A 24,743-nucleotide genomic window follows, 5' to 3' on the forward strand; every position below is an offset into this window, starting at 1 on the left:
AAGCAAAATATGATGAAAGTACAAATAAAATAGATAGACCCCATAATTTGTTATACCATACCTGTTCACACTGAAACACCTATCACAATATTCTGTGGATCTTTATTAAAAAACCTTGTTAAACTTTGTGACATATTTCCATTCTATGGAGGGCAGGTGCGAACAATTTTATTATACCATCCCTATTTAAGTTAAAACATACTTATCAAAGTATTATTATGTACATCTATATCAAAAACATTTGTAAACGTTTTTTTTTTTTAATTTTTCAATTTTTTTAATTCCATACTTTGTGGATTAGGCGCGAATGCAGACCCCACAATTTTAATGAATCACCGTATCCAAGATCAAACACACCCATTCCTGTGTCTCGATACATCTTCTATCATTATATGTAATCAATTTTTTAAAATACTGTGCGGTACTTTCTATTAATCTAACAGGTATGTATATAATAACATCTTTGTGATTCTTTCTTTTTTAAATATATTGTTTTTTTTTTGGAAAAAGCTCCCAAAATATACAAAAATGCATCAAATTATGTATATTTGTAAGATATTTCTATAGAGCACGAAAAGTGAAAATCTAGGTGTTTTCTGCCCATCTTGTGGTTCAGATCTAGCGGATTTTGAAAATCGCAGATGGCAAAACTACTCGGATCTAAATTATGACGTAAAATGTACTTAATTAGTAATGCCACATTCCACTCTTGGATGACCAGTAGCTTTTATCTTAAAAAAGAAATAACATATTGGGTGCTCTAACTATAAAGGGAATCTCTTCAAGTTATAAAAATAGGTCAGATGGCTTTCTTCGCAATTCCGCGGTATAAGCCCGTTTAGTAACCGACAATAAGACAATCATCCTATCACGGGGGGACGAGGTAATTGTTGGGAAGATGGCCTGCCGAGAGGTAGAAGAAATATACTCAACTTTTTTAAATTCAAGTCCGAAGGCCAAGAAAAGTGCGCAAATGCTGTCTTACATTGGTTTTATTTAACTGCATAATATGACACACGTGGGCGATGAAAATGACATAGGTAAAAATAGCAAGAGTGAATAACTAGGGGAAAATGGCACAAACCCAGATGTGGAGTCCTAATTTTCGTAGCAAAAATACTACAAAACATAATGTTTCGTTCATTTCGATTCGTTTTAGTAAAGTTTCGTTTCGTTCATGGTTTATTAAAATCAAGGAAACCTAAAACAAAATGCAACTAATGCTCATTGAATGTTCTTGTAACGTGAAATTTAAATATTTGGATTATGAATATTGGCCGAAGAGAGCTTGATATGGATATCTAAAACGGTCCTAGTTATCGGGCTTGAAACCGACGGTACCAATGACTTGTCTCATCTAACAATTTTCTGTACACAAAATACAAAATATTAATATCCTTTTATTTTTCGGATTTTCCTTTTTAATTGAGCACTGCTGGATTACTTTCCCCCCCAAAAACTAATCATATATATATATATATATATATATATATATATATATATATATATATATATATATATATATATATATATATATATATACTCGGGTTTTTTTATATTCAAAAGTAATGGACTAATGAATTCAACGAGGTTGTTAGATAGTGCTCAATAAAAAGAGCTGATAATACTTGTTTATTGTTATATAAACATGCTCACATCCCGCTGCTTTCAACGAGGTTGTTAGATAGTGCTCAATAAAAAGAGCTGATAATACTATTCAACGAGGTTGTTAGATAGTGCTCAATAAAAAGAGCTGATAATACTTATACTTATAGGCAGCGGGATGTGAGCATGTTTATATAACAATAAACAAGTATATATATATATATATATATATATATATATATATATATATATATATATATAGAGAGAGAGAGAGAGAGAGAGAGAGAGAGAGCGAGAGAGAGAGAAAGAAAGAAAGAAAGAAAGAAAGAGAGAAACATAGAGAGAGAGAGAGAGAGAGAGAGATAAAGAGGAGAAGAGAGTCTAAGATAGTGAAGGAGAAAGAGATCCAGCAGAAAGTGAAGCAAAAAAGATCGAGAAAGACAGAGAGAGAGAGAGAGAGAGAGAGAGAGAGAAAGAGGGGGGCGAGGCACAAAAAGGAGGATAAAAAGGGGAAAAGAGAGGAGGAAGGGGAAACAGACAGAAAGGCAGACAGACAAAGGCAGAAACAGCCGAAATTGCAATACAGAAAGAGCGTGGGAAAGCGAAAGGATGGAGACAGATAAAGCGAAAGTGTGAGAGAGGAAAGACACAGAAAGACAGGTAGAGAGAGAAAGGCAAAAAGAAAGAGCGTCAGAGGGAAAAAAGAGATAGAGAACGGGAACAGGAGAAAGAGAGTAAGAGAGAAGGAAAGATACAGAGGGAGCCAATCTCTGAATAACTACAAATGACGATTAATACGTTAGATTAGAAGAGAGAGAGAGAGAGAGAAAGAGAGAGAGAGAAAAGAGAAAGAGTGAAAGAGAAGGGAGGAGGTATTCCTGTTGGCATCTGACAATGACAGCTCGTGCCTGCTCTTCCCCCCTCTACCTCGCTTACTCCTCAGCTTCCTGTTTTCGCCTGTGTTGTTGTTGTTGTTGCTGTTGTTGTTGTTCAGGCTGGCGACATGTTTGTCGGCAGCGAAGGTGGGCAGGCGCCGTCAGATGTCAGAAGTGACATTCTCGCCGCCAGTGCCGAAAATAAGCGTAACTTGGGCGAACCCGATAGGTACGGATGATCGCCGCTAGTTATGCGCCGTCTTCTATCTAAAAAGGTGGTGAAGTTTCGTTTGATGCTGCCGGGCGAGCAGGAGAGGAAGAGACGCCGCGTCGCGACGGAGAAATCCGACAACTTCTGAACTGAGTGAGAAACAGGGATAGAAAAAAAGATGTAGGAAGGAAGGAAGGGAGGGAGGGAATGAAGGAAGGAAGGAAAAAGAAATATGAAAAAAAGGAAAAAAAGATATATGAAGGAAAGGAAGGAAAAAGAAAAAATATATAAAGGAAGAAAGAAAAAACAAAGAAAAAAAACAGGAACAAAATTCAAGAAAACAAAAGTAGACGTAAGAAAAAACGAAAAAGAAATAAAAGAGAAAGAAGGAAAAACGATTAAACAAGTATAGAAAGAAAAGTAGCAGAAGAAGAAGAAAAAAGAAGAAGAAGAAGAAAAAAGAAGGAAAAAAAGAAGGAAAAAAAGAAGAAAAAAGAAGGAGAAGACAGAAGAAAAAAAGAAGGAAAAAAGAAGAAAAAAGAAGAAAAAAGGAAGAAGAAAAAAGAAGAAAAAAGAAAAAGGAGAAGAAGAAGAAGAAGAAGCAAAAAAGAAGAAGAAGAAAAAGAAGAAGAAGAACAAAAAGAAGAAGAAAAAAAGAAGGAAAAAAGAAGGAAAAAAGAAGAAGGGAAAGGAAGAAGGAAAAAAGAAGAAGAGAAGGCGGAGATGGAGAAGAAAAAGAAGAAGGTGGCGAGAGAGTAGTAGATGGAAAAAGGGAAGAAGGAGAAGGAGAAGGTTATGATGATGGCGAATCTGAAAGAAAGGTAAAAAAAAAAGAAAGAATGAAAAGCAGAAAAAAAAACGAATTTGGAGGAGGAAGAAGAAGAAGAAGAAGAAGATAATCACGATAATGATGAAGATGCCGAATTTGAAAGAAAAAAAGAAAAAGGAAAGGAGATGCAGAAAGGAAAAGATGAACTTAACAGAAAAGAAGAAAAAGAAAACAAATGTGCAAGACAGACGAGAACGAGAAGACGAAGAAGAAAAAGATGAGGATGCTCATGATCATGATGAAGCAGAAGAATCTTTAAAAAATGGATAAAGAATGATGACGAAGTCGAAGAAGATTATGAGATAATTGCAATAGTCAAGTAATGGATAAAATTTATTGCATAATAGGACGTCTATTCAAGTATTCGTTACTGTTGTGGAGACGCCCACTAATTAGCATACGTGGGGGAACAAGATATAGATAAAGGTATCAAGTCAGCAAGACCGGGGAGCTGTGTTCGAACGCCGGATAAGCAAGACACATGCTCCATAAAAGACTTTAACACGCCCTCTGCCGGACAATCTTCCAACTGCAGTACAACTGCACCTTTGTAAATATGTATTATCTTTTCGTCTTAATATATTTGTTTTACCTTTACTTTCTGCGTTCGTGTTGTTATTGATACAGACACAACAGTTACCATTAAATTTAAAGTCGACCACTGTAGGAAAGCAGTCTCGTAGTAACGTGTTCCCTAGACTGGAAGATTATTCGGAAAACAAAAACTCTATTCATGGAAATTCGATTTTAGCTCCGAAATACTCAATCATTTTATAAATGATTTATTTTTCTAAGAAACTGAAATGCATTACTGTTGATTTTACAATGAAACAATATTTTAAAATTTGATTTTAAAGATTTTCTTTTAAAATTATGCTATTGATTTTCATTAATATTGAATAAATAATCTAGTAATAATATATAATATAATAATATAATTATAATATTCAGTTTATAATAATATAAGTGTAATATATGGTATATAATAATAAATTATAATAAATAGTTAATAATAATATAATTATAATATATACTTTATAATAATAAATTATAATAAATAGTTTATAATAATATAATTATAATATATACTTTATAATAATAAATTATAATAAATAGTTTATAATAATATAATTATAATATATACTTTATAATAATAAATTATAATAAATAGTTTATAATAATATAATTATAATATATACTTTATAATAATAAATTATAATAAATAGTTAATAATAATATAATCATTATAAAGTTTATACTAATATAATTATTATATATAGTTTAAAATAATATAATTATAATATATAGCTTATACTAATATAATTATAATATATAGTTTATAATAAAATAAGTATAATATGTAATTTATAATAATAAAATTATAATTAGTAGTTTATAATAATATAATTATAATAAATAGTTTATAATAATATAATTATAACATATAGTTTATAATCTTACAATTATAATATATACTTTGTAATAACATAAATATTATATAGAATTTATAATAATAGTATTAAAATATATAGTGTATACTAATATAATCATATTTCGTTAATAATAATAATATAATTATAATAAATAGTTATAATCCTAAAAATATAATGTATAGTTTATAGTAAACAATATAAAATAAAGTCCATAATAATATAATTATAATTTATAGTTTATAAAATATAATTATAATATCTAATTTATCATAAGAAAATTATAATTTATAGTTTAAAATAATTTAATCATAATTCATAGTTTATGATAATATATTTTATTGTTTATAATAATATAATTATAGCATATACTTTATTATAATATGATTACAATATATAGTTTATAATAATATAATTATAATATAAAATTTATAACAATAACATAATTATAATATATAGTTTATAATAATACAATTATATATATAGTTTATAACAATATTATTTATAGTTTATTATAATATAATTATAATATATAGTTTACAATAATAACATAATTATAATATATAGTTTATAATAATATAATTATTATATATAGTTTATAATAACATAATTATAATATATAGTTTATAATAATATAATTATTATATATAGTTTATAATAATATAATTATAATATATAGTTTATAATAATATAATTATAGTATATACTTTATTATAACATAATTATAATATATAGTTTATAATAATACAATTATATATATAGTTAATAACAATATAATTTATAGTTTATTATAATATAATTATAATATATAGTTTAAAATGATAACATAATTATAATATATAGTTTATAATAATATAATCATTATATATTGTTTATAATAACATAATTATAATATATACTTTATAATAATATGATTATTATATATAGTTTATAATAATATAATTATAATATATAGTTTATAATAATATAATTATAGTATATACGTTATCATAATATAATTATAATATATAGTTTATAATAATATAATTATAATATATAGTTTATAATAATATAATTTATAGTTTATTATAATATGATTATAATATATAGTTTATAATAATAACATAATTATAATATATAGTTTATAATAATATAATTAATATATATAGTTTATAATAACATAATTATAATATATAGTTTATAATAATATAAATATTATATATAGTTTATAATGATATAATTATAATATATTGTTTATAATAATATAAGTATAATATATACTTCATAATAATAAATAATATATAGTTAATATAAAGTAAAAACATATATAAAGTTTGATAGAGACGCAAAACACAGTTTATTAATATTGATTTTAGTTTGTTAGTTATTGATTAGGAGGGAAGTATAGCAACTGTACTTATATTGCCTTTTATCTTTTCTTTCCTCGACCAATGAAATGGACATTTTCTAGAACACTGCAGTTTTTATTTCTGGACCCTTTTCTGGTACACAAGGTCTGTTTTAATGTGTGCTAAGATACAGTTTTAGAACACTGACATTGTGTCTTACTTAAAACTGACCTTGTGTCTTACTCTGCCCTCATGAAGAGACAAGTAAATAAATGATTGTGTATTATATAACAACTGCAATACCGCAGAGTACTAACACATAATACAAATAAATTCTACCTGTGTATTATAAAGATTAATCGACAATTGTACGGTCGATGTAGCTGCCGACCTTCGTCAGGTGTAAATGTCGCCATATTTTAGAAAAAAAAAAGTGAAGGAGAACTCCACACTCTAAGATTTCAAAATTTTGGATCTAGTTAGAAGTAAGTTATTATAAACTCTACCTCACTCCTGCAAGAAGGTACTTGTCCATGTGACAATATACCCTAGCTTGTCAGAATGATGTCAGAGCAGAAACATATACTACACTTTAATCGCTATGATAGAAGTGCCAGCCTATTTGAAAATACTTTCAGAAAACATTTAAACATAGATCTAAAAAAAAAAACGATGAATTATCTGTAGACGTGCACTAGGTTACATGTTGTGATGATGCATATGAATGGCGGAAATTGCAGGTAATGATCAAAGGGAAAAGATGAGGACAGAAAATTACAAATATCACTGGTTGGAGTCTGGACAGCCAAGAGATGTGTTTTTACAGTTCTGAATTTTAGATATGAGATATGAATGTGTGTGTTTAAATTAATTAAACAATTGTTCTCATCTTTAATGTCACCTGCACAACGTTGCAGTCCATTTAACCTCTGATCTTCAGATGTACAAGTTGCCAGGTTTTGAATTTTGGTATCTGGTTGGAAGTAAGTTTTCACAGATTATAAATATTATTTAATTATTATGGAACTCTAGGGGTATAATTTCTTACTAATTATGATTAAATTTTTAATTAAATCCATCAACCAATTGTAAGTTCTTAGAACACTAATATTTACGAAATTAAGAGGCTACTGGTTTCAGTATGGTTAATCACATGTTATCTATTTTTTAACCAGATGCAGATTTTTTAAAATCTTTATTTTTATTTATTTATTTTTTATCTATTTTATTTTTTTTACATGTTTTGATGTATTATCTTTATATAAAATTTTGATTTCGAGCCAAAAACATGGTGAATTTTACACATGACGAAGTTGGGAGGTTACATCGACCGAAACGTCTTGCAGATAACGCTCAAAATGAGAATTTTTGGATCTAATTAGAAACAATTTTACATATGTTATAAAGATAATATAATTATCAGTGAACCCCACGGGGCATAATTTTTAACCTATTATGATTAAATGTTTAATTAAATCCATTAACTAATTGTAAGTTTTTAGAAACATAATATTTACGAAACGAAGAGCTTGCTGGTTTCAGTATAGTTAATCCAGTGTTATCCTTTTTTTTGTGAACATTATCATTATAACTAATAGGAGATAAAAAGGTGGGAGGGGGGAGACAAGAAAAAAGATCTAAATAAAAAATTCGAAACCTTAGAGTGTAGAGCTACCCTCTTTTTCTCCTGCCAAAACATGACATCTTTTAGACCTGATGAAGGTTGGAGGTTATATCGGCCGAAACGTTGTGCGAATGAGAACAATTATCTGATTAATCTAAATAATACAAACAATCATAACTCGTCTAAAAAATTCAGAATTGTAAATTCTATCTCGTATGAACAGGGCTTTTGTCCGTCTGTCAGTCATATTTTTTAAACGCAAGAAATACCTGGCAGAATTTGTCTTTATTTCGAAAGTATCAGAGAGCTTAACTACTTTTCAAAATGGAAGATATTGAATTAATAGTAGATAACAACTTCATGACAAATGAATCGCCATGCCAAGACTACGATATCGAAACTCCAAGACATTCAGTTTGACGTTCTACTACCTGCGCTATTAGAACTTTCTTCACGTCTGGGCAGGAACTGCTAGGAAGAACTTATCCTGCCTTGATAGAGTTCAGAATAGACTTCGTAGCCTAGTGGGGATGCCCTTTTCTCTTCCTTGCGACCTCTTTCTCACAGAAGAGACGTTGCGAGCCTGTCTCTACTTTATCGTTATTTTCATGGCAAGTGCTCGTCTGAACTTCAATCTATGGTCGCCCCCCTCTCGACAAACATTCACGAGAAACACTCGTTTGGCTGAAAACACTATCAATAATTTCCCCCACTCTTTATCTGTGCCTAAACCTAAACGTAGATTCCATGAAAAGCTTCTTTCTAAGAACTGCCCGCCTATGGAACTCACCTCCGTTTACCTGGTTTCCAGCTGACTACAATATGGCAGTCTTCAAGTCCAATGTACACTCTTTAACCCTTATCCTCGAGTGGCCCCTCGGCCTTGATGAGTGACGATTCTTTTGTAAAAAAATAAAGCCTGGCTTTATTCAGGCCCTAAAACTGTCCATAACTTGATGTGCATATATATATATATATATATATATATATATGATATATATGAACAAATGATTAATAAAATATGTTAAAAGACATCTTGAAAAAGAGTTAAAAACATATTTAATTTTAAAAAAAGGAAGCACAAGATAAGTGGATGGTCCTTAATCCGCGGAGTTTCGAAGAAATACTCTCCTTCTCATCAGAGGGCAGGAATTAGCAAAATGCAGGATCGGATTTTGCATATAAAAGTATTTAATGAAACTACAAGTAAGTCAAAGATCTTACTTGGTTAAAAAAAGGATGAGGTAAGGGGAACAGGAGGCAAAAGAAAAATAATAAAAAGATTTCACATGAATGGATAGTCCGGTGAAGGGTAAAAATCAAAAAATGGTAAAATCCAAAACGGTCGAATTTAAAATTTCAATCCAATGGGTAAATTCCAAATGGTCCCAAATCATCCAAAAGGCAGAGTTCCTTGGAAAAAAGCGCAAATGGAATGAATTCCAAATCATTAAAAGAAAAGCACTGGAGATAATATTTAAAACACGTCTGTCAAGGCTGGATGAATCAAAAAAATATTATATATATATATATATATATATATATATATATATATATATATATATATATATATATATATATACAGTGATGATCATATTTATTGGCACGGTAAAATAAAAGTTAAATTTTGTCTAATAAATTCTAAAAAAGGGATTAAATTAAAGAAAATAACAAAGTATATTATGTATTTTAAACTGGCCTTTCCGATGCAGCAATCGGATTTTAGAAAAAATAAATAACAAAGGAACAACAAACATAATTGCAAAAAACCCTTGTTCAAAATTATTGGCACGATTTATTTAATAATCAATTGTATAGCCTTTGGCCTTGATACCTTCCTCAGTCGCTTTTCATAGTTTACAACCAAGTTGTTGCACTCTTCAGTAGTAATTTTAGCCCACTCTTCCTGACAATAATCCTCCAATTGAATAAGATTCTTAGGCTTCCTTTGCATTACCCTCAATTTTAATGTTCTCCATAAATTTTCAATTGGATTAAGGTCTGGGCTTTGTGATGGCCACTCCAAAACATTAATATGATTGTCCTCAAGCCATTTCTTAGTCAGTTTAGCCGAATGCTTTGGGTCATTATCTTGCATGAACCACCAACGACGACCAAGTGAGAGCTCTTTAGCAGAGTCTTTCAGGTTTTCATCCAATATTTTAACATAATCTTCCTTTTTTATGCTACCTGTGACCTTAACAAGTCGCCCTGGTCCAGAGGCAGCAAAGGATCCCCAAAACATCAAACTGCCTCCACCGTGCTTCACTGTGGGTATGGTGTTCTTAGGCAGGAAAGCTTCGCCAGATTTTCTGTAAATATAAGACACTTTATTATGGCCAAATAACTCTATTTTCGTTTCGTCAGTCCATAGAACACGTTTCCAGAATGCAACATCTTTATCAATATGACGTTTTGCAAAGGCTAGCCTTGCTTTCAGGTGCATAGGCTTCAATAAGGGAGTCTTTCTCGGACGACATGCTTTTAAACCAGCTCTCTTCAAAACTCTACCAACTGTATGTCGAGATACATTCACTCCAGAGGTGCTCTGTTCATCAACAATCTCCCCAACAGAGATCCTTGGGTTTTGTTTTACTTGTCGAACAATTTTCCGTTCATCTCTTGGGGAAAGAATCCTTTTTCTCCCTCTACCCTCTAAACTCATAACGTGGCCTTGCGATTTGAACTTGTTTATTATGGCTCTAACAGTGGATTTGGGAAGGTTTAGCTTCTTTGAAATCTTATCATACCCCTCCCCATTGGTATGGCATGCTACAACAAGCTTCCTGACGTCTTCGCTTTGTTCCTTAGTTTTAACCATGGCGATTGAAAATTATAATTTAGTCACTTATAATAGTTTAAATAAATCGCTATCTAAAAATTATCTGAAAAAAATTATTCACTGAATTAGCGTTAAACAAGCATAATATGGCTATAAAAAAGTTCAGAAAGCACGTAAACCGGAAATTGATTGATATTATACTGATACTAAAAGAAAAACAAAGCCGTGCCAATAATTTTGAACAAGGGTTTTTTGCAATTATGTTTGTTGTTCCTTTGTTATTTATTTTTTCTAAAACCCGATTGCTGCATCGGAAAGGCCAGTTAAAAATACATAATATACTTTGTTATTTTCTTTAATTTAATCCCTTTTTTAGAATTTATTAGACAAAATTTAACTTTTATTTTACCGTGCCAATAAATATGATCATCACTGTATATATATATATATATATATATATATATATATATATATATATATATATATATATATATATATATATTACAAGTTTGACTCATGTCCAGGTAACTATATCAAACATTTAAATGTTTAGATCCAAAATTGTCGGATGATTTTTGTAGAGTCTGCAAAGGTAAACTCTTTCAACTTTGACCTGTTGGCAGCCAATTTTTTCTCCCCAAAACGTATTAAAATGCTTGCTTCATGGCTGAATACGTTTATGTAAAATTTCAAATGTTTAGATCCAAAAACTTGGCTGAATAGTTTACTAGAGACCGCAAAGGTCACATATTTTTAATTTTGATCCCTTGGTAGACAAATTTTCGGCTAAAATCCGATTAAAAAGCTTGCACTATGTCTGAATATATTTATTTAAAATTTCAAATATTTAGACCGAAAATAGTCTGAGTAATTTTGCAGAGGTCATTTTTTTTTTTTAACTTTGACCCCAATTTTGACAGCTTTTTTGTTTTGGGCTCAAATCAAATCAGAAAGTTTGATCCATGTCCAAGTAGCCTACATCTAAAATTTCAAGTGTTTAGACCCATAATTGGCGGAGGAGTTTTGTAGAGTTTTTAAAGGTCAATTCGTTGAATTTTGGCCCCTTGTCAACAAAATTTCTGGTCAAAAACTGATTAAAAAGATGTTCCCAAATCTGAATACCCCTTATCTCAAATCTCAAGTCTGTAGATTGAAAGTTGACAGAGTAGTTTGTTAGGGAAATCTACACACACAGACATACATACAGACAGAGAATTTCACTTTTATATATATATCAATAGATAAAGATTAAAACATTACCTTCGCATAATAAATACAGCGTTAGTACACACGTCTTATTTACGCAATGTTCTAAAATATGAGTTCAAACATAAGCGATAATTAATCAAATAAATACATCTATATAAGCAAAGCAGTAGATGTTTATGCGTGTATGTAAAAATATTAAACCGATACACTTTTAAAACTACTGGTCACATAACACAGAAATTAACAGGTTGGTTGGTTGGTTGGTTGTTTTTGTTTTACGGCATATAAACCCTTTTCGGGTTATTTAATGCCGAATCCAAAGATTTTGAAGAAAATTTTTTTTAATAGAATATATTTGTTGTTTTCACATCGGTTTCTATTTAACCCATAGTTGGGACCCTAACAGGTACTACCACTCCGGGTCAGAGTGGACCTGGGAGCAATGATAATTAAAGGGTGGCTCAACACCCCCCAAAGCCCACAAGCTGCGGCCTCACCACTGGATATAGTTTAAGGTCATATCCAGGACCCCCATTGAGGGACTTTTACCCTCTGCAGGGGGGGGGGGACAGTCGGCGTATTCTAATGCTCCACCGACAGGGCCAGAAATTAATCTTTTGTTTGGATGATTTAATAACGCATAATGAAATATGTTGGCAAGTTGAATTGCAAAATGCTCATTTCAACTTGCCAACATATTTCTATTACTTTTGTGCCTGCGCAAATTTATACAGAGCTTGACGCAGTATAATTTCAAATTATTTTATCTATCTGTCGATAGATAAAATGGTATGACATGCGACTGGAACATTAACTGGTTTGGTTTCAATTCCATCTGATAAGACCCAAGTCATGTTTTATTTTTGTTTTTTTTTAAATAGGCGTCACCACTTATCAAGGCCGATATGCCACTCAAGGATAAGGATTTAAGAGTGTACAGTAGTCAAAAGGACAATATAGTAATCGATAGTAATGGAAGTTCGGTAAATTTGTTAACTTAAGTGAAACGGCTCATCAGAAACTTGTTCACGTTAGACTTGAAGACAACCATATTATAGACAGCTGGAAAGCAGGAAAACGGAAGACAATTCCACAGGCGTGGAGTTCTAAGAAAGAAGCTTTGTTCATGGAATCTATGTTTAGGTTTAGGCACAGATAAAGAGTGGGGGGAATTATTGATAGTGCTTTCAACTAGACGAGTGTTTCTTGTGAAAGTTTGGCGAGAGGGGGCCATAGATTGAAGCTCAGTCGAACACTTTCCATGAAAATAACGATAAAGCAGAGACAAACTCACAACATCTCTTCTGTTAGATAGAGGTTGCAGCGAAGAGAAAAGGGCATCTCCCACCAGGCCACAAAGTCTATTTTGAACTCTATCAATGCAGGACAAGTCTTTTCTAGCAGTTCCTGCCCATATGTGGCAACAGTATTCCATCCTTGGACGTATAATCTTTTAAAATCACTATTATATATTAGGTACAATATGATAATCAATATAATAATAAATACGAAATCTGCACGAATTAAAATATATTTAAGCGTATTTTATGACCAAGCAGTACCGGGATCCCCTTTGCTTCTAAATGAATAAACGAATACGCGCTGGAAATTATTATTAAATAGTTTAAAATTTATTTTGATTGAACTACGTATTCGAGCCCAAAATAAGTATTTAATATATACTAGTATTTGAACCTCTAGGACTGATATTTCTAGTTTATGTAAAATTCACTTAATGTATTAAAATTCTTCTTTTTTTTTTAAATTACATTTTCACCCTCAAACAAGGCACATTGTCACTTTGATGTAGGGGGACATAAGCTACAGGGATACTATGCGGGGAGTTGGGCAGCAAGATGTCGGTTCACATTACACTTGAACTTCTGCATGTCAGTACAGTTGGGGAAGCAAAAAGAAGGGAATTCCAAAGTCTAGCTGTTCTGCGGAAGACACTATTGGAGTAGAAGGCTCTCTTACATCTAGGGATTTGAACTGTGAAGGGGTGGGATTTTGTTACTTGTCGGGTTTGTCGGGGGTATTTATGTAACGGGGGTACAAGTGCTTGCAGTTCGTCGTAGCATTCACCTTTAAAGTACTTGTAGAAATGGCGCGAGGCACAAAGGACTACAGAGAAATACGGTATTGACTTAGCTTAGGGTCCGATATCTAAAATATGCTAAAGCAAAACTGCCAGACGATAGCTTCAAAACGTGACTTATTACTTTCTTCGTAACAAGAATGGATTTCTAAATGGAAAGCCATTCTTAACATGGAGAAAAAATCGAAGGATGATTTCACGTTGATATAGAACAGGATTTCCCAACATTTTTCGGTAAACGCCCGGTTAAAACATTCGGATAGTACATGCATTCGTACAAAATAATGTTAGTAGTTGTGGTTGCACTAAAATTTAAGTGAAAATTAATAAATTTCGATCATGGGCAACGTCAGGTCTCTCTGCTAGTAAAAATATGTAGTGTAAGAACAGATACTAGACTTTGCTCCTAGCCAATAGGTTTCCCGTTCCATTTACAGATGTCAGTGTTTGCAATAATATTTTTGAAATTTGTCCGGAAGTGTCACCAGAAAACGTGCAATTATCCCCGTCGCCAAGCGAAACGCATAAAAGAGATAGTCTAAATTGTTACCGTTAGCTGTCACCTTATCTTGCATTCGTTGGAACGTCTCGATGGGGGAAAAGTGGGGATCCCTCGGTTAGGAGTTGGTCGGAGCCAGTGTGTGAAAAAAAAAAGTCAAGACGCAATGGATCTGATATAATAGAACAGATGTAACCCACAAGCGGCGAGGTGGGGTTGTGGAATAATGACGAGGGCGGGTCGGTTTATTTTGAGGGGAGGTCATTAATGAGAGTCTAAACGGGGAGATAAAGATTATTAATGCATTATTTTATCTTGCCTGACATCAAGACAATAAGAAGATAGGCAAGATTAATGATGGAAGGGCAGAAGTGATACAAAAAATACGTTTGTTTGAGTGTTGGTTTTCTATGTCTGTTGAACGGCGAGTCAAGTCGTTTGGAGTTAGTTAATAATGAAGTAGACTACCTATTGTAAAATATTTATAGTAGACGTGTAATCGAACACAAGATGCTATTTCATTGATTGAGATTGTCGGACTGACTTCTTCATCTTGGTTGTTATAGACACAACGCTTCGGCCGTTTTGCCCTCCGGCCTTCATCAGGTGTTTTGTAACGAACTGGGGAACCGTTTGTTAAGAGTCTCGAACCCAACCCTTTATTATTATTACAGGGGTACCGTGTTCGGACTCCAGCTAGGCCCTGGGACATAGTTGCTGATTCTCTGTTTTGAATGTTACTTTTCACCGCCTTTGTTCAGGATTGAACTCAGCACCTTTGGGTAACTGTAAACTTTGATACAACGTATAGGACCACCCGGCCATATGTCACCAGTGACAGTTCAATCCTGAACGAAGGCAGTGAAAAGTAACATTCAAAACAGAGAATCAGCAACTATGTCCCAGAGCCTAGCTGGAGTCCGAACACGGTACTCCCCTAATAATAATAAAGGGTTGGGTTCGAGACTCCTAACAAACGGTTCCCCAGTTCGTTATGAAACACCTGATGAAGGCCGGAGGGCAAAACGGCCGACACGTTGTGTCTATAACAACCAAGATGAAGAAGTCAGTCCGACAATCTCAATCAATGAAAACACCTCATCTCAAAAATACAGACAATTAAGATGCTATTTGTTTATATTCTGTGATTGTAGGCGGCGGCAAAATATATTTGACCCTGGTCCTGATTGGAGTTTTGTTCCGTCGACACGTTGCAAATTTCGTCTTATTTTATTTATTTATTTTTTATTTATTTTACTCACAATTATCTCAAACAAGACAAATTTGTGTGCTTTTACAACGTAAAAGCAAAATTCGAAAATCGAAATATTGGTTTTCAAGTAAATTGGCATGTCGCAAATAGTAACGCATCCAAAAATTAAGAAAACCCATAAGATAGAGAAATAATTATGGTAAAACTTGCGGAGAATGCTCTGTTTTACGGTTGTTGTAAAAATGGAATCGAAATTTTAATTTAATTTCGTTCCGCGTTTAATTCGGTATATTTTTACATTACGTCCAACTCATCGTTCACCTTAGATATGTCAACTTTTATAGGTATTCAGGTATGCTGACAAGGTTGGGGTGTCTATTCCGAAAGCCGTTCTTAACATGGGAAAGTTGGGGGAATCTATTCCGAAAGCTCTTCTTAATATGGGAAGGCTAGGGAGTGTTTATTCCGGAAGCCGTTCTTAACACGGGGAGGTTGCGGTGTTTATTCGTTGTAAGCATACTCGAAAACCTATAAAAGTCGACATTTACAATTTGTAAGGGTGAGTTGAACTTCTAAAAAAAAAAAATACTAAAAGGTATACCAAATTTACTTTTTTCGTTTAAAAATGAAATTATTTCTTTTTTATTAATAAAATTTTATTTTTATAAAAAAAAAAAAAAAAACTTGTACAATTGTTGAATGTTATGCTTTCGATTACTTTCGTTTTTTGGGGGAACAATTGAAAAAAAAAATGAAACGGAATGAAATTAAAATTTCTGTTCCATTTTTACAACAACCGTAAAGTAGCGCATTCTCCGCAAGTTTTACCATAATTATTAATGTAATAAGAACTTTTTGAAATCGAGCGAAACCAAGCGATTCCGATATATATATATATATATATATATATATATATATATATATATATATATATATATATATATATATATATATATATATATCACAGTGTCCCAAGAGAAGATGATGGTTAAACAAATTTTTGATTCTTGATATTTTTATTTTATTTTTTCAGATTGTCTAGAGTAAGCCTTCCAAGGTCATCAGGAGTCTTTACACTGCCGAGGTGTGGATAATTATCGTAGATTCGTATTTTCGGTTGAATGAGTCAATATCAGAAACTCAAAGAGCATTTCGACGAAACTTCAACACAAGAAATTCCCCTACTCCGAAGGCAATAAAAGCTATGTTATTTGATTTCATGAAAAAGGGTCTGTATGTGATCTCCCTAAATCTGGTAGACCTCGTACGGTAGGAATTGATGACATGACAGTTACGTAAGTACCATTTGTTTTATCCGAAATTCTATATGTATCTACGTGTGCCTGTATGTGTGTCTGTATGTGTACTAATTCATTCATTATGGCTTCCGAAACGGGTGGGCCGATTAAAAAAAATCATGCAAATGTACTTTATGTGTCTGAGAGTGTTCTTAGAAAAGTGTTGTATCGGAATGCCTCAGATAATATCAAAAATCGATAATCGAAAAAATCCGTTGGATTCTCGATTAGACAAGCCAATCAATCGAATTGATTGAAAAAATTGGCAATTGCACTGACTTCGATGTCAACAAAAGTATTGGAAGTGTAAAAAAAAAAAAAACGCGTTGGTCCTGATTTAATCCCGGGCAACGTCAAGTTCTTTTGCTAGTCATGAAAAGCATTCGAGGAAACTGGTAAATGGGATCGAAATGTTGCCGGTTGTTGATGATAAATACTTGTTCTTCCCGCGCAAAAGATGAACTATATTTTAAACTGCACCTATTATTTTTTTTTAATGAAAATCGCTTGAGACAAAGTATGAAGCCATTTAAATACCCATATAAATGTTTAATTTAACCCTTTAATTGCATACAATATACTCTCGTTATTTGTGAAGGGGGGTTATGTTCTTTACATCCCCTCTCCCAGAAATAGCGAAAAACTACAAATACTGGATGCAGTCTTAAAACATCTATGTAGGAGACTAGAGGGGGAACCCGGCGTTGCCCGGGTGAGGAAAGGTTTTATCGTAAAGGTATTGACCAACAGAGCCCTAAAAACAATGTTTTTTTTTTAATTGACTAATCCCCTAAAAAATGTAAATAGCGGTGAGTACCCATGCGAACGCAAAACAAAACAAAAAAGTAATAAGCAGGCTGGCAGGGAGGCTCGAACCTGTAATTCTAAGAGGAAAAGGAAGTGAGAAAAAAAAAGAACCATTTTATCGCCGCCGTTCAAATTAAGAACATTTCATGGCGTATGGTGACTTAGCAAAAATGTCAATGAAAAAACTGGCACCCTCCTTGTAAAAAACGGGCTAGTTGAGAGCGAAAGAATTAATGTTTTGGTCAATTTTTGTATATTTGTTGGCCGAGAGAATGAGCTTTCAAACGATACCAATTTTGTCATACTGGTCGCGTGGCTTGCGAGACAGACAGGTGAGATTGATTCAGCAGAGGATACAGTACTAAATGATTTTCAAGCATTTTCTAAATACACCCTTATTAATTTATACAATAGGGATTTTTATCTTTGATCCCTCAAATCAACAAAGATTAGACCATTCATGTAATGATCCGATCCCTATTCATTTTAATGTGGTAGTTTAGTTCTGTGCAGTTATAGGAGGTCCACCCTACCAGGACCTGAGTTCTCTTTTGGAAAGACATCAGATTATTGCTAATCGCCCGAGACGCCTTCAGCGGGGAATACCGACGGGGCTTCCCATGCAGGTTTTTGCAAATCAGAGTGCTTCTTTTCGGGAGCGCTGAATTCTCAAATATCATTTACGACCCCGCTGTCCCTGTTCTTGAAGTGGAAGAGAATTAACCATATTAATCTATAAATTAATACGATAGCGTGTGGGTAATTTTGTATATCACGCTTACATCTTTTTTCTTCCGAGTGACTGTCGTTTAATTGTTATGACTTTCCATTTCTTGTAATAAGTAATTTTACCAAGAATTCTTGATAAGTTTTGGTTTCGGTTTCGATTATAGCTGAAGTAACTTAAGTTATACATATATATATATATATATATATATATATATATATATATATATATATATATATATATATATATATACGTTCTATTTTTTATTACCGTATCTTTCTGTTAAGTTACATTATTGTTTCGGCTACACGGTCGTTTTTTTTTGGCCGATATAGCGTCCTCAGACTTTCTTTCATCCCAAAATAGCGAACATTTCTGTAAAAGAATTAGGACGCTACAGACAGCAAAAAAAAAAAAACAAAAAAAAACGGCCGTGTAGCCGAAACAATAATGTAACTTAACAGAAAGATACGGTAATAAAAAATAAAACGCATATTTGCTCTACAACAGTATTGAGCACTTTCTTCAGTTTTAATTAATTACCATCTCCACTAAATATATATATATATATATATATATATATGTATGTGTGTGTGCATATACACGCGCGCACACACACATACACACACACACATACACACACATATATATATATGTATATATATATATATATATATGTGTTAATCTTCATACATTTTGGTTTCTATTTCGACTCCAACTGATGTACCCAAGTCATATGGATATATTTTTTTATTTTATAAATCACAACTTTATAATACGTAAGAATGTATACAGAACTGACTCTATAATAATATATACGAAATCTGCATAAATTAAAATATATTTAAGCGTAATTTACTACCGGGTTACACCGGATATCCCTGCTAACTTGGATAAAATCCTTTTGCAGTTTAAACCAAAAAAAAAAAAAAATACAATAATATCAGGACGTCTCCATTTACATTGAACATCCATAGAATGCCAACATCCAGATATTATATATGAAATAGTCCGCTGCGGAATTTCCACAGGTCCCGCAAGAACAATAATAATATAATAATATTTCATACATTAATTAAAATGAATATTTGTAAGAATATGCAAATTAGCTAGATCCTTTGCAGATGAATGCAAGTCCACAACCCATGTATAAAGAAGTTGTATTTTCTTTTTTAAATAAATAGAAAAAATGTTTTTAATATGAATAGCAATACCAAATATATATATATATATATATATATATATATATATATATATATATATATGTATATATATATATATAGGAGTGTTGATTTACTTTTAAAATGCCTGACTTCTCAAAAATTAACTTTATTTCAAGTTAAAAAAAAATTGTATTTTTTAAAAATTTTTTGGAAATATTGTTCTCGTCTTCAATCTTATTATTTTTTTATTCTTTATTTTTTACAAGGTGGTCACCACTTATCAAGGCCCGGAAGCCACTCATAGATAAGGTTTATTGTAAGTACAGTACGTTGTACGTTAGTGTGGTTATTTAAGAGTGTCTACTTAAGGGGGCGGTTCATCAAGCGTTTGTTTACGTTGAACTTGAAGACATCCAAGTTGTAGTCAGGAGGGAAGCAGGCAGAACATCTCGGCCGTTGTAACCTCTGGCCTTCTTCTGTACGGAATAATAAAGGGACTTTTTTATTTTATCCAAGGCGGATCGCATTTCATCGTTCTATTAACTATGACCATTTGAATTAATTCGAAACTATCGTCCGGACTGATGATTGAACCCTTAATCCCCAGGGAAGTGTAACTTAGAACTGAATTTTGCTTCATAGTTTATTCGTTAGACCACGTGTCCTTACAGATTCCCGAGTTCGAATATATGCACCTGAAAAGGTCAGAGGTTATATATTGTGAGAAAAATTCAAGATGAGAGCAGTAGGCCGAATAATCTAAAAAAAATACCAATGATTAATCGTCGTCCTATAAATTCAGAAATATATTATCAAAAAAATTGTCAAAAAAATTGTCAAAAAAATTGTCAAAAAAATATATTCTCAAAAAATATAGTCAAACGATATATTGTAAAAAAAAAATTATTGTCAAAAAATCATATTTGTTAAAAAATATATTATCAAAAATATATTGGTAAAAAATATATTGTCAAAAATATATTGTCAAAAAACATATTGTCAAAAATATATTGTTAAAAAACATATTGTCAAGAATATATTGTTAAAAGATATATTGTCAGAAATATATTGTCAAAAAACATTGTCAAAAAAAAACTCATCTCTTTTGACGTCATCGATGTTTAAATAAAAACTACTTCGTAAAAACACAATGTCAACGAATGTCAAAGTGAAGACATTATATATTTAATAATATAGCAAATACAAGCCCAACGGGTCACAGCTTGTCTACTATTATCTTATTGGTTTACAAACAGTGAATCTTGTTTTGTAGACACCGAGTAATTTTACATTTAAAATGCTGTCTGTCATCCCAGATTATAACGAGCCACACAGCGAGACTTCGTTATCTCCTATCGCTAAATGGAATTACACTTCTCGGAGTCAGTTTCCATTTCAAATTCCACACAACCCACTAAAACGCTGCACAAGAGTCGGTCGACAAGAGCATGGAATATTAATTAAATGAAAATATGGCGAAAAATTAACGTATCTGACAGGATATAATCGAAACGAAGAACTGCTTCTATTTTGTAATTCGTCGAGACTCTAGGGCGAAAGTAAGTTGTACGGTGTGCCTTCAATAAGTTTCAGGACTTTTTTTCAAGACGCATTTAAACTTGTCGTAGACTTTTGAAAATTCAGTATGTTATTGCTAGAAATCTTTTGACATGACTGAGACCAATTTTTATGATTTCAGGTTCAAATGAACAGCTACAGAAGGAATTAGAATACACTCAACTAAAGCTTGATTGTCACAGCTCGCGAATTTCAAAAATGCAATCTGGACGGGAGGACACTTTGGAAGAACAGTATGCCACAAAATTCTGTTTTAAACTATCCCCAAAAGTGCCACAGAAACGTATGGAATGCTTCAGCCTGGTTTTGGACGATCTTGCATGAATCGTGCATCAGTTTTTTAGTGGCATAATAAATTCAAGGAAGGCAGAGTGTCTGTGATGGATGATGAGAGGTGTGGATTGAGTAACGAAAGTCATAACACCAGAGTTGATTGGTCAAATAAAGAATTTCGTCCTGTGTCTATAGAAACAATAAGAGAACAGTTTGATGTCAGTGTGGGAACTGTGTCAAATATTCGCGAAGAACTGAGGACGTGAAAGATTTGCGCGAATGCACCATTGTAACCTTTTGATGCTATTATACGTAGATGGGGTATACATCTCATAGGGGGTATTGAATACACAGGAGTATTAAACGGGTGGAAGGTAATAAATTGATATAATGTTTAGGGAGCAAGGATTTTATGTTTTCCCTTTTAAATAAAAATTAATGAACACTAAAGAACAAATAACAAAACCCCCTTTAAAACAAAACGAAATGGTTTCTTCGATTTAAAAAGTTGATCTGCTAGTTAAAAGTTAGGCGTTTGTTCGGCGAGGGCTCATGTGCCGATGATCCCAGTAAGTAGTAATCTTCTACCGCGAGAATGCACGAGCTGTTGTGCCCGGTAGACGTTGACAGGAAATAGAAATACTTTTTTCTTGCTCACCGGTTGTTCTCTCAGCTCGCTGACCGTAGTTCCTCCATTCTCGCTGTTTGAGAAGAGGTAGGTTATTGTTGATCGCTCGAGGCGCCCATGTCAGGGAATGTCGACGTGGCCGCCCGGGAAATTATTGTTCGGCCAGTATGCTCTTTCTCCAGAGCTCTGGTTTTTCAAATCACACTTTTCTGGCCTTGTGTCTAATCTTCTAGCTGCGGAAGGGAGATAAATAAAACATTTTTTTTTTTTTAAATCTTTTCATAAAAGCCACGTTAATTCGCTAACTTTCTGTTAGTTTCTTTCGATTAATCAACATTAGCTGTTGTTGTCAATCTCGAGGCGACCCTGGAGGCTGTCAGGAGCCTTCGGTAAGCATTTAGTTGGTCATTCTTGTTACAGTTGGATCTGTTCGTGTCCCTTGTTGTATAAGGACGCTAACTTTGCTCAAAATCAGAATGCCCCCTTTTTAATCAGATTTTTCGATACTTATCCGACGCATTCCAATAAAAAAAAAAAACTATTTAAGTACATCCACAGACACATGAAATACATTTGTGTGACCCCCCCCAAAATCGACCTGATTGTTTTGGCGTGAATAGCGATCGAACACACACACACACACACACACACACACACACACACACACAAAATGTCTAAGATATATATCCTCGCGTGGCTTTCGGAATTTGATAAGTGGTGACTTTCTACTAAAAAAAAATCATTTCCTCATCTGGTATATTTTATCACCACATCTATGATATACGGCATAATCACGTTGACACACCGGTTCCCGTCAGACACCGAAGTTAACCAACGTTGAGCTAGGCTAGTACCAGATGGGTGACCACTTGGGAATTCTAGGCACTGTATGTGCTTTCCGCTTATCTCGGCATTGTTTCCAGTAGTCTTGAACCTCCACTTGCCACAGGTATTCAACAATGTCGACTCAGGAGAGTTGTGGTTGGAGATTGCGCAACTCTTGCCACAAAACTTTTACGCGCAGGCTCCCTTACAGTGAGTATCCATAGTCTGTCAAGACTGAAGCAAACCTTCTATGATAGTTTCTTCAATAACAGAAAAAAAAGATTCTATTTTTGCGGAAAGGCGATTACATATCAGCAGCTTGAAAAATTTTCCGCAAAGAAGGATGTAAAGAAAAAATTGGTGCTTATGCAGAGAAGGTACCGTGTTGAAATATTAACGTTATATATTTAGACACGCATACTTAACATGGTTAGGGTGGGCGTTTGGTAGTTATTTTGCACTTTCATCTAACAGTTTAATAAACAAATGATACCAGAAAGACGGGGGAAGAGGACTGGTTTGTATTGAAGACTGTGTAAATGACACGAAAAAAAGAATTAGAAAAATCCGTAATGCAAAACGCCGAAAAAAATGGAAAGAGAAAGAGTTACATGGACAATTCATGAGGATTACAAAAAATGAAACCAATAAAAGCTTATGGGCATGGCTACAAAAAGGAAATCTAAACAGAGAAACTGAATCCTTAATACTATCTACACAAGATAACGCGATTAGAAGCAACCACAATAAAGCAAGAAAAGACAAGACACAAGAAAACAGCAAATGCAGACTCTGTGGACAAAGAGACGAAACAATAAACCACATAACAAGCGAACGCAGCAAACTAGCCCAAAAAGAATATAAAAAATAGACACGATCAAAAGGAGAAGGCAATACATTAGGAATTATGGAGACAACTGCATCTTGAACATCCAGACAAATGGTACAAGCTCAGACAGGCAACAATACTTGAAAGTAAAAGTCACAAAATCCTATGGGACATTAACGTACAAACAGATAAACCCATCCAAGCAAGGAGACCGGATGTCATAATAGTTAACAAGAGGGAAAAGTCCGGCAATATTGTAGATTTTGCAACTGACCACAGTGAATGTAGAAGTGTAGCTCTTTGATTCGGATCCATCGAAATAAAGACGCACACTTGGCCCATAATCTGTAGAAGTGTAAGCCATTTTGAGCTTCAGATGGTTCGCTGTTACACACAAGTCCTGGTAGGTGACTTGTTTGTAGTAGACAGTTCCACAGAACAAAATATTCTTACCGTGTCGAAACCCGGGAAAGAACATGTGAAATTGCACCAGAAAAGGTTTAATATTTATGAAGCAATTCTGGTTTCTGATTGGTTTGTAGCAGAACGTGAATTAATTTGATTCGTCAGTTCTTAGCAGCATCGTTTATAAATAGAATCGTCCGACTGTGTGGGATCATACCCCCATTATCAACCCAAAATATTGCAACAGTGAAGGTCAAGGTTACAGATAGCTGAGCAAATAAGCGAAACTAGCCAGAGAGAGAAAGGGGGTTGGAAGACGGAGAAAGTCAAGATAATAGTACAAGCACTCGGAAGGATACCGAAAAACTTTGAAATGGGAGAGATTGTAATCAGAAATGGCCGAACAGATACAACGTATAACAATAATGAAAACAGCTGAAATATTAAAGAAAACCTTTGAATGAGGAGACTATGAGCTACAGGCGCAAGCCGGACATATATCAAAAT

At 33.0% G+C, this 24,743-nt stretch overlaps 1 protein-coding gene and 1 pseudogene across 1 annotated transcript in view; one reads left to right on the forward strand and one right to left on the reverse strand.

Moving 5' to 3' along the window:
• The window catches only part of LOC145254636 (paired mesoderm homeobox protein 2-like), a 509,881-nt gene that overhangs the window by 322,326 nt on the left and 162,812 nt on the right, over positions 1 to 24,743 (reverse strand). The window lies entirely within an intron of this gene.
• On the forward strand, positions 22,956 to 23,071 carry LOC145254931 (5S ribosomal RNA; annotated as a pseudogene).

This window comes from Euprymna scolopes, chromosome 30 (assembly GCF_053919585.1).
Source record: "Euprymna scolopes isolate OS-2025 chromosome 30, ASM5391958v1, whole genome shotgun sequence".
NCBI classification, from domain to species: Eukaryota; Metazoa; Mollusca; class Cephalopoda; order Sepiida; family Sepiolidae; genus Euprymna; species Euprymna scolopes.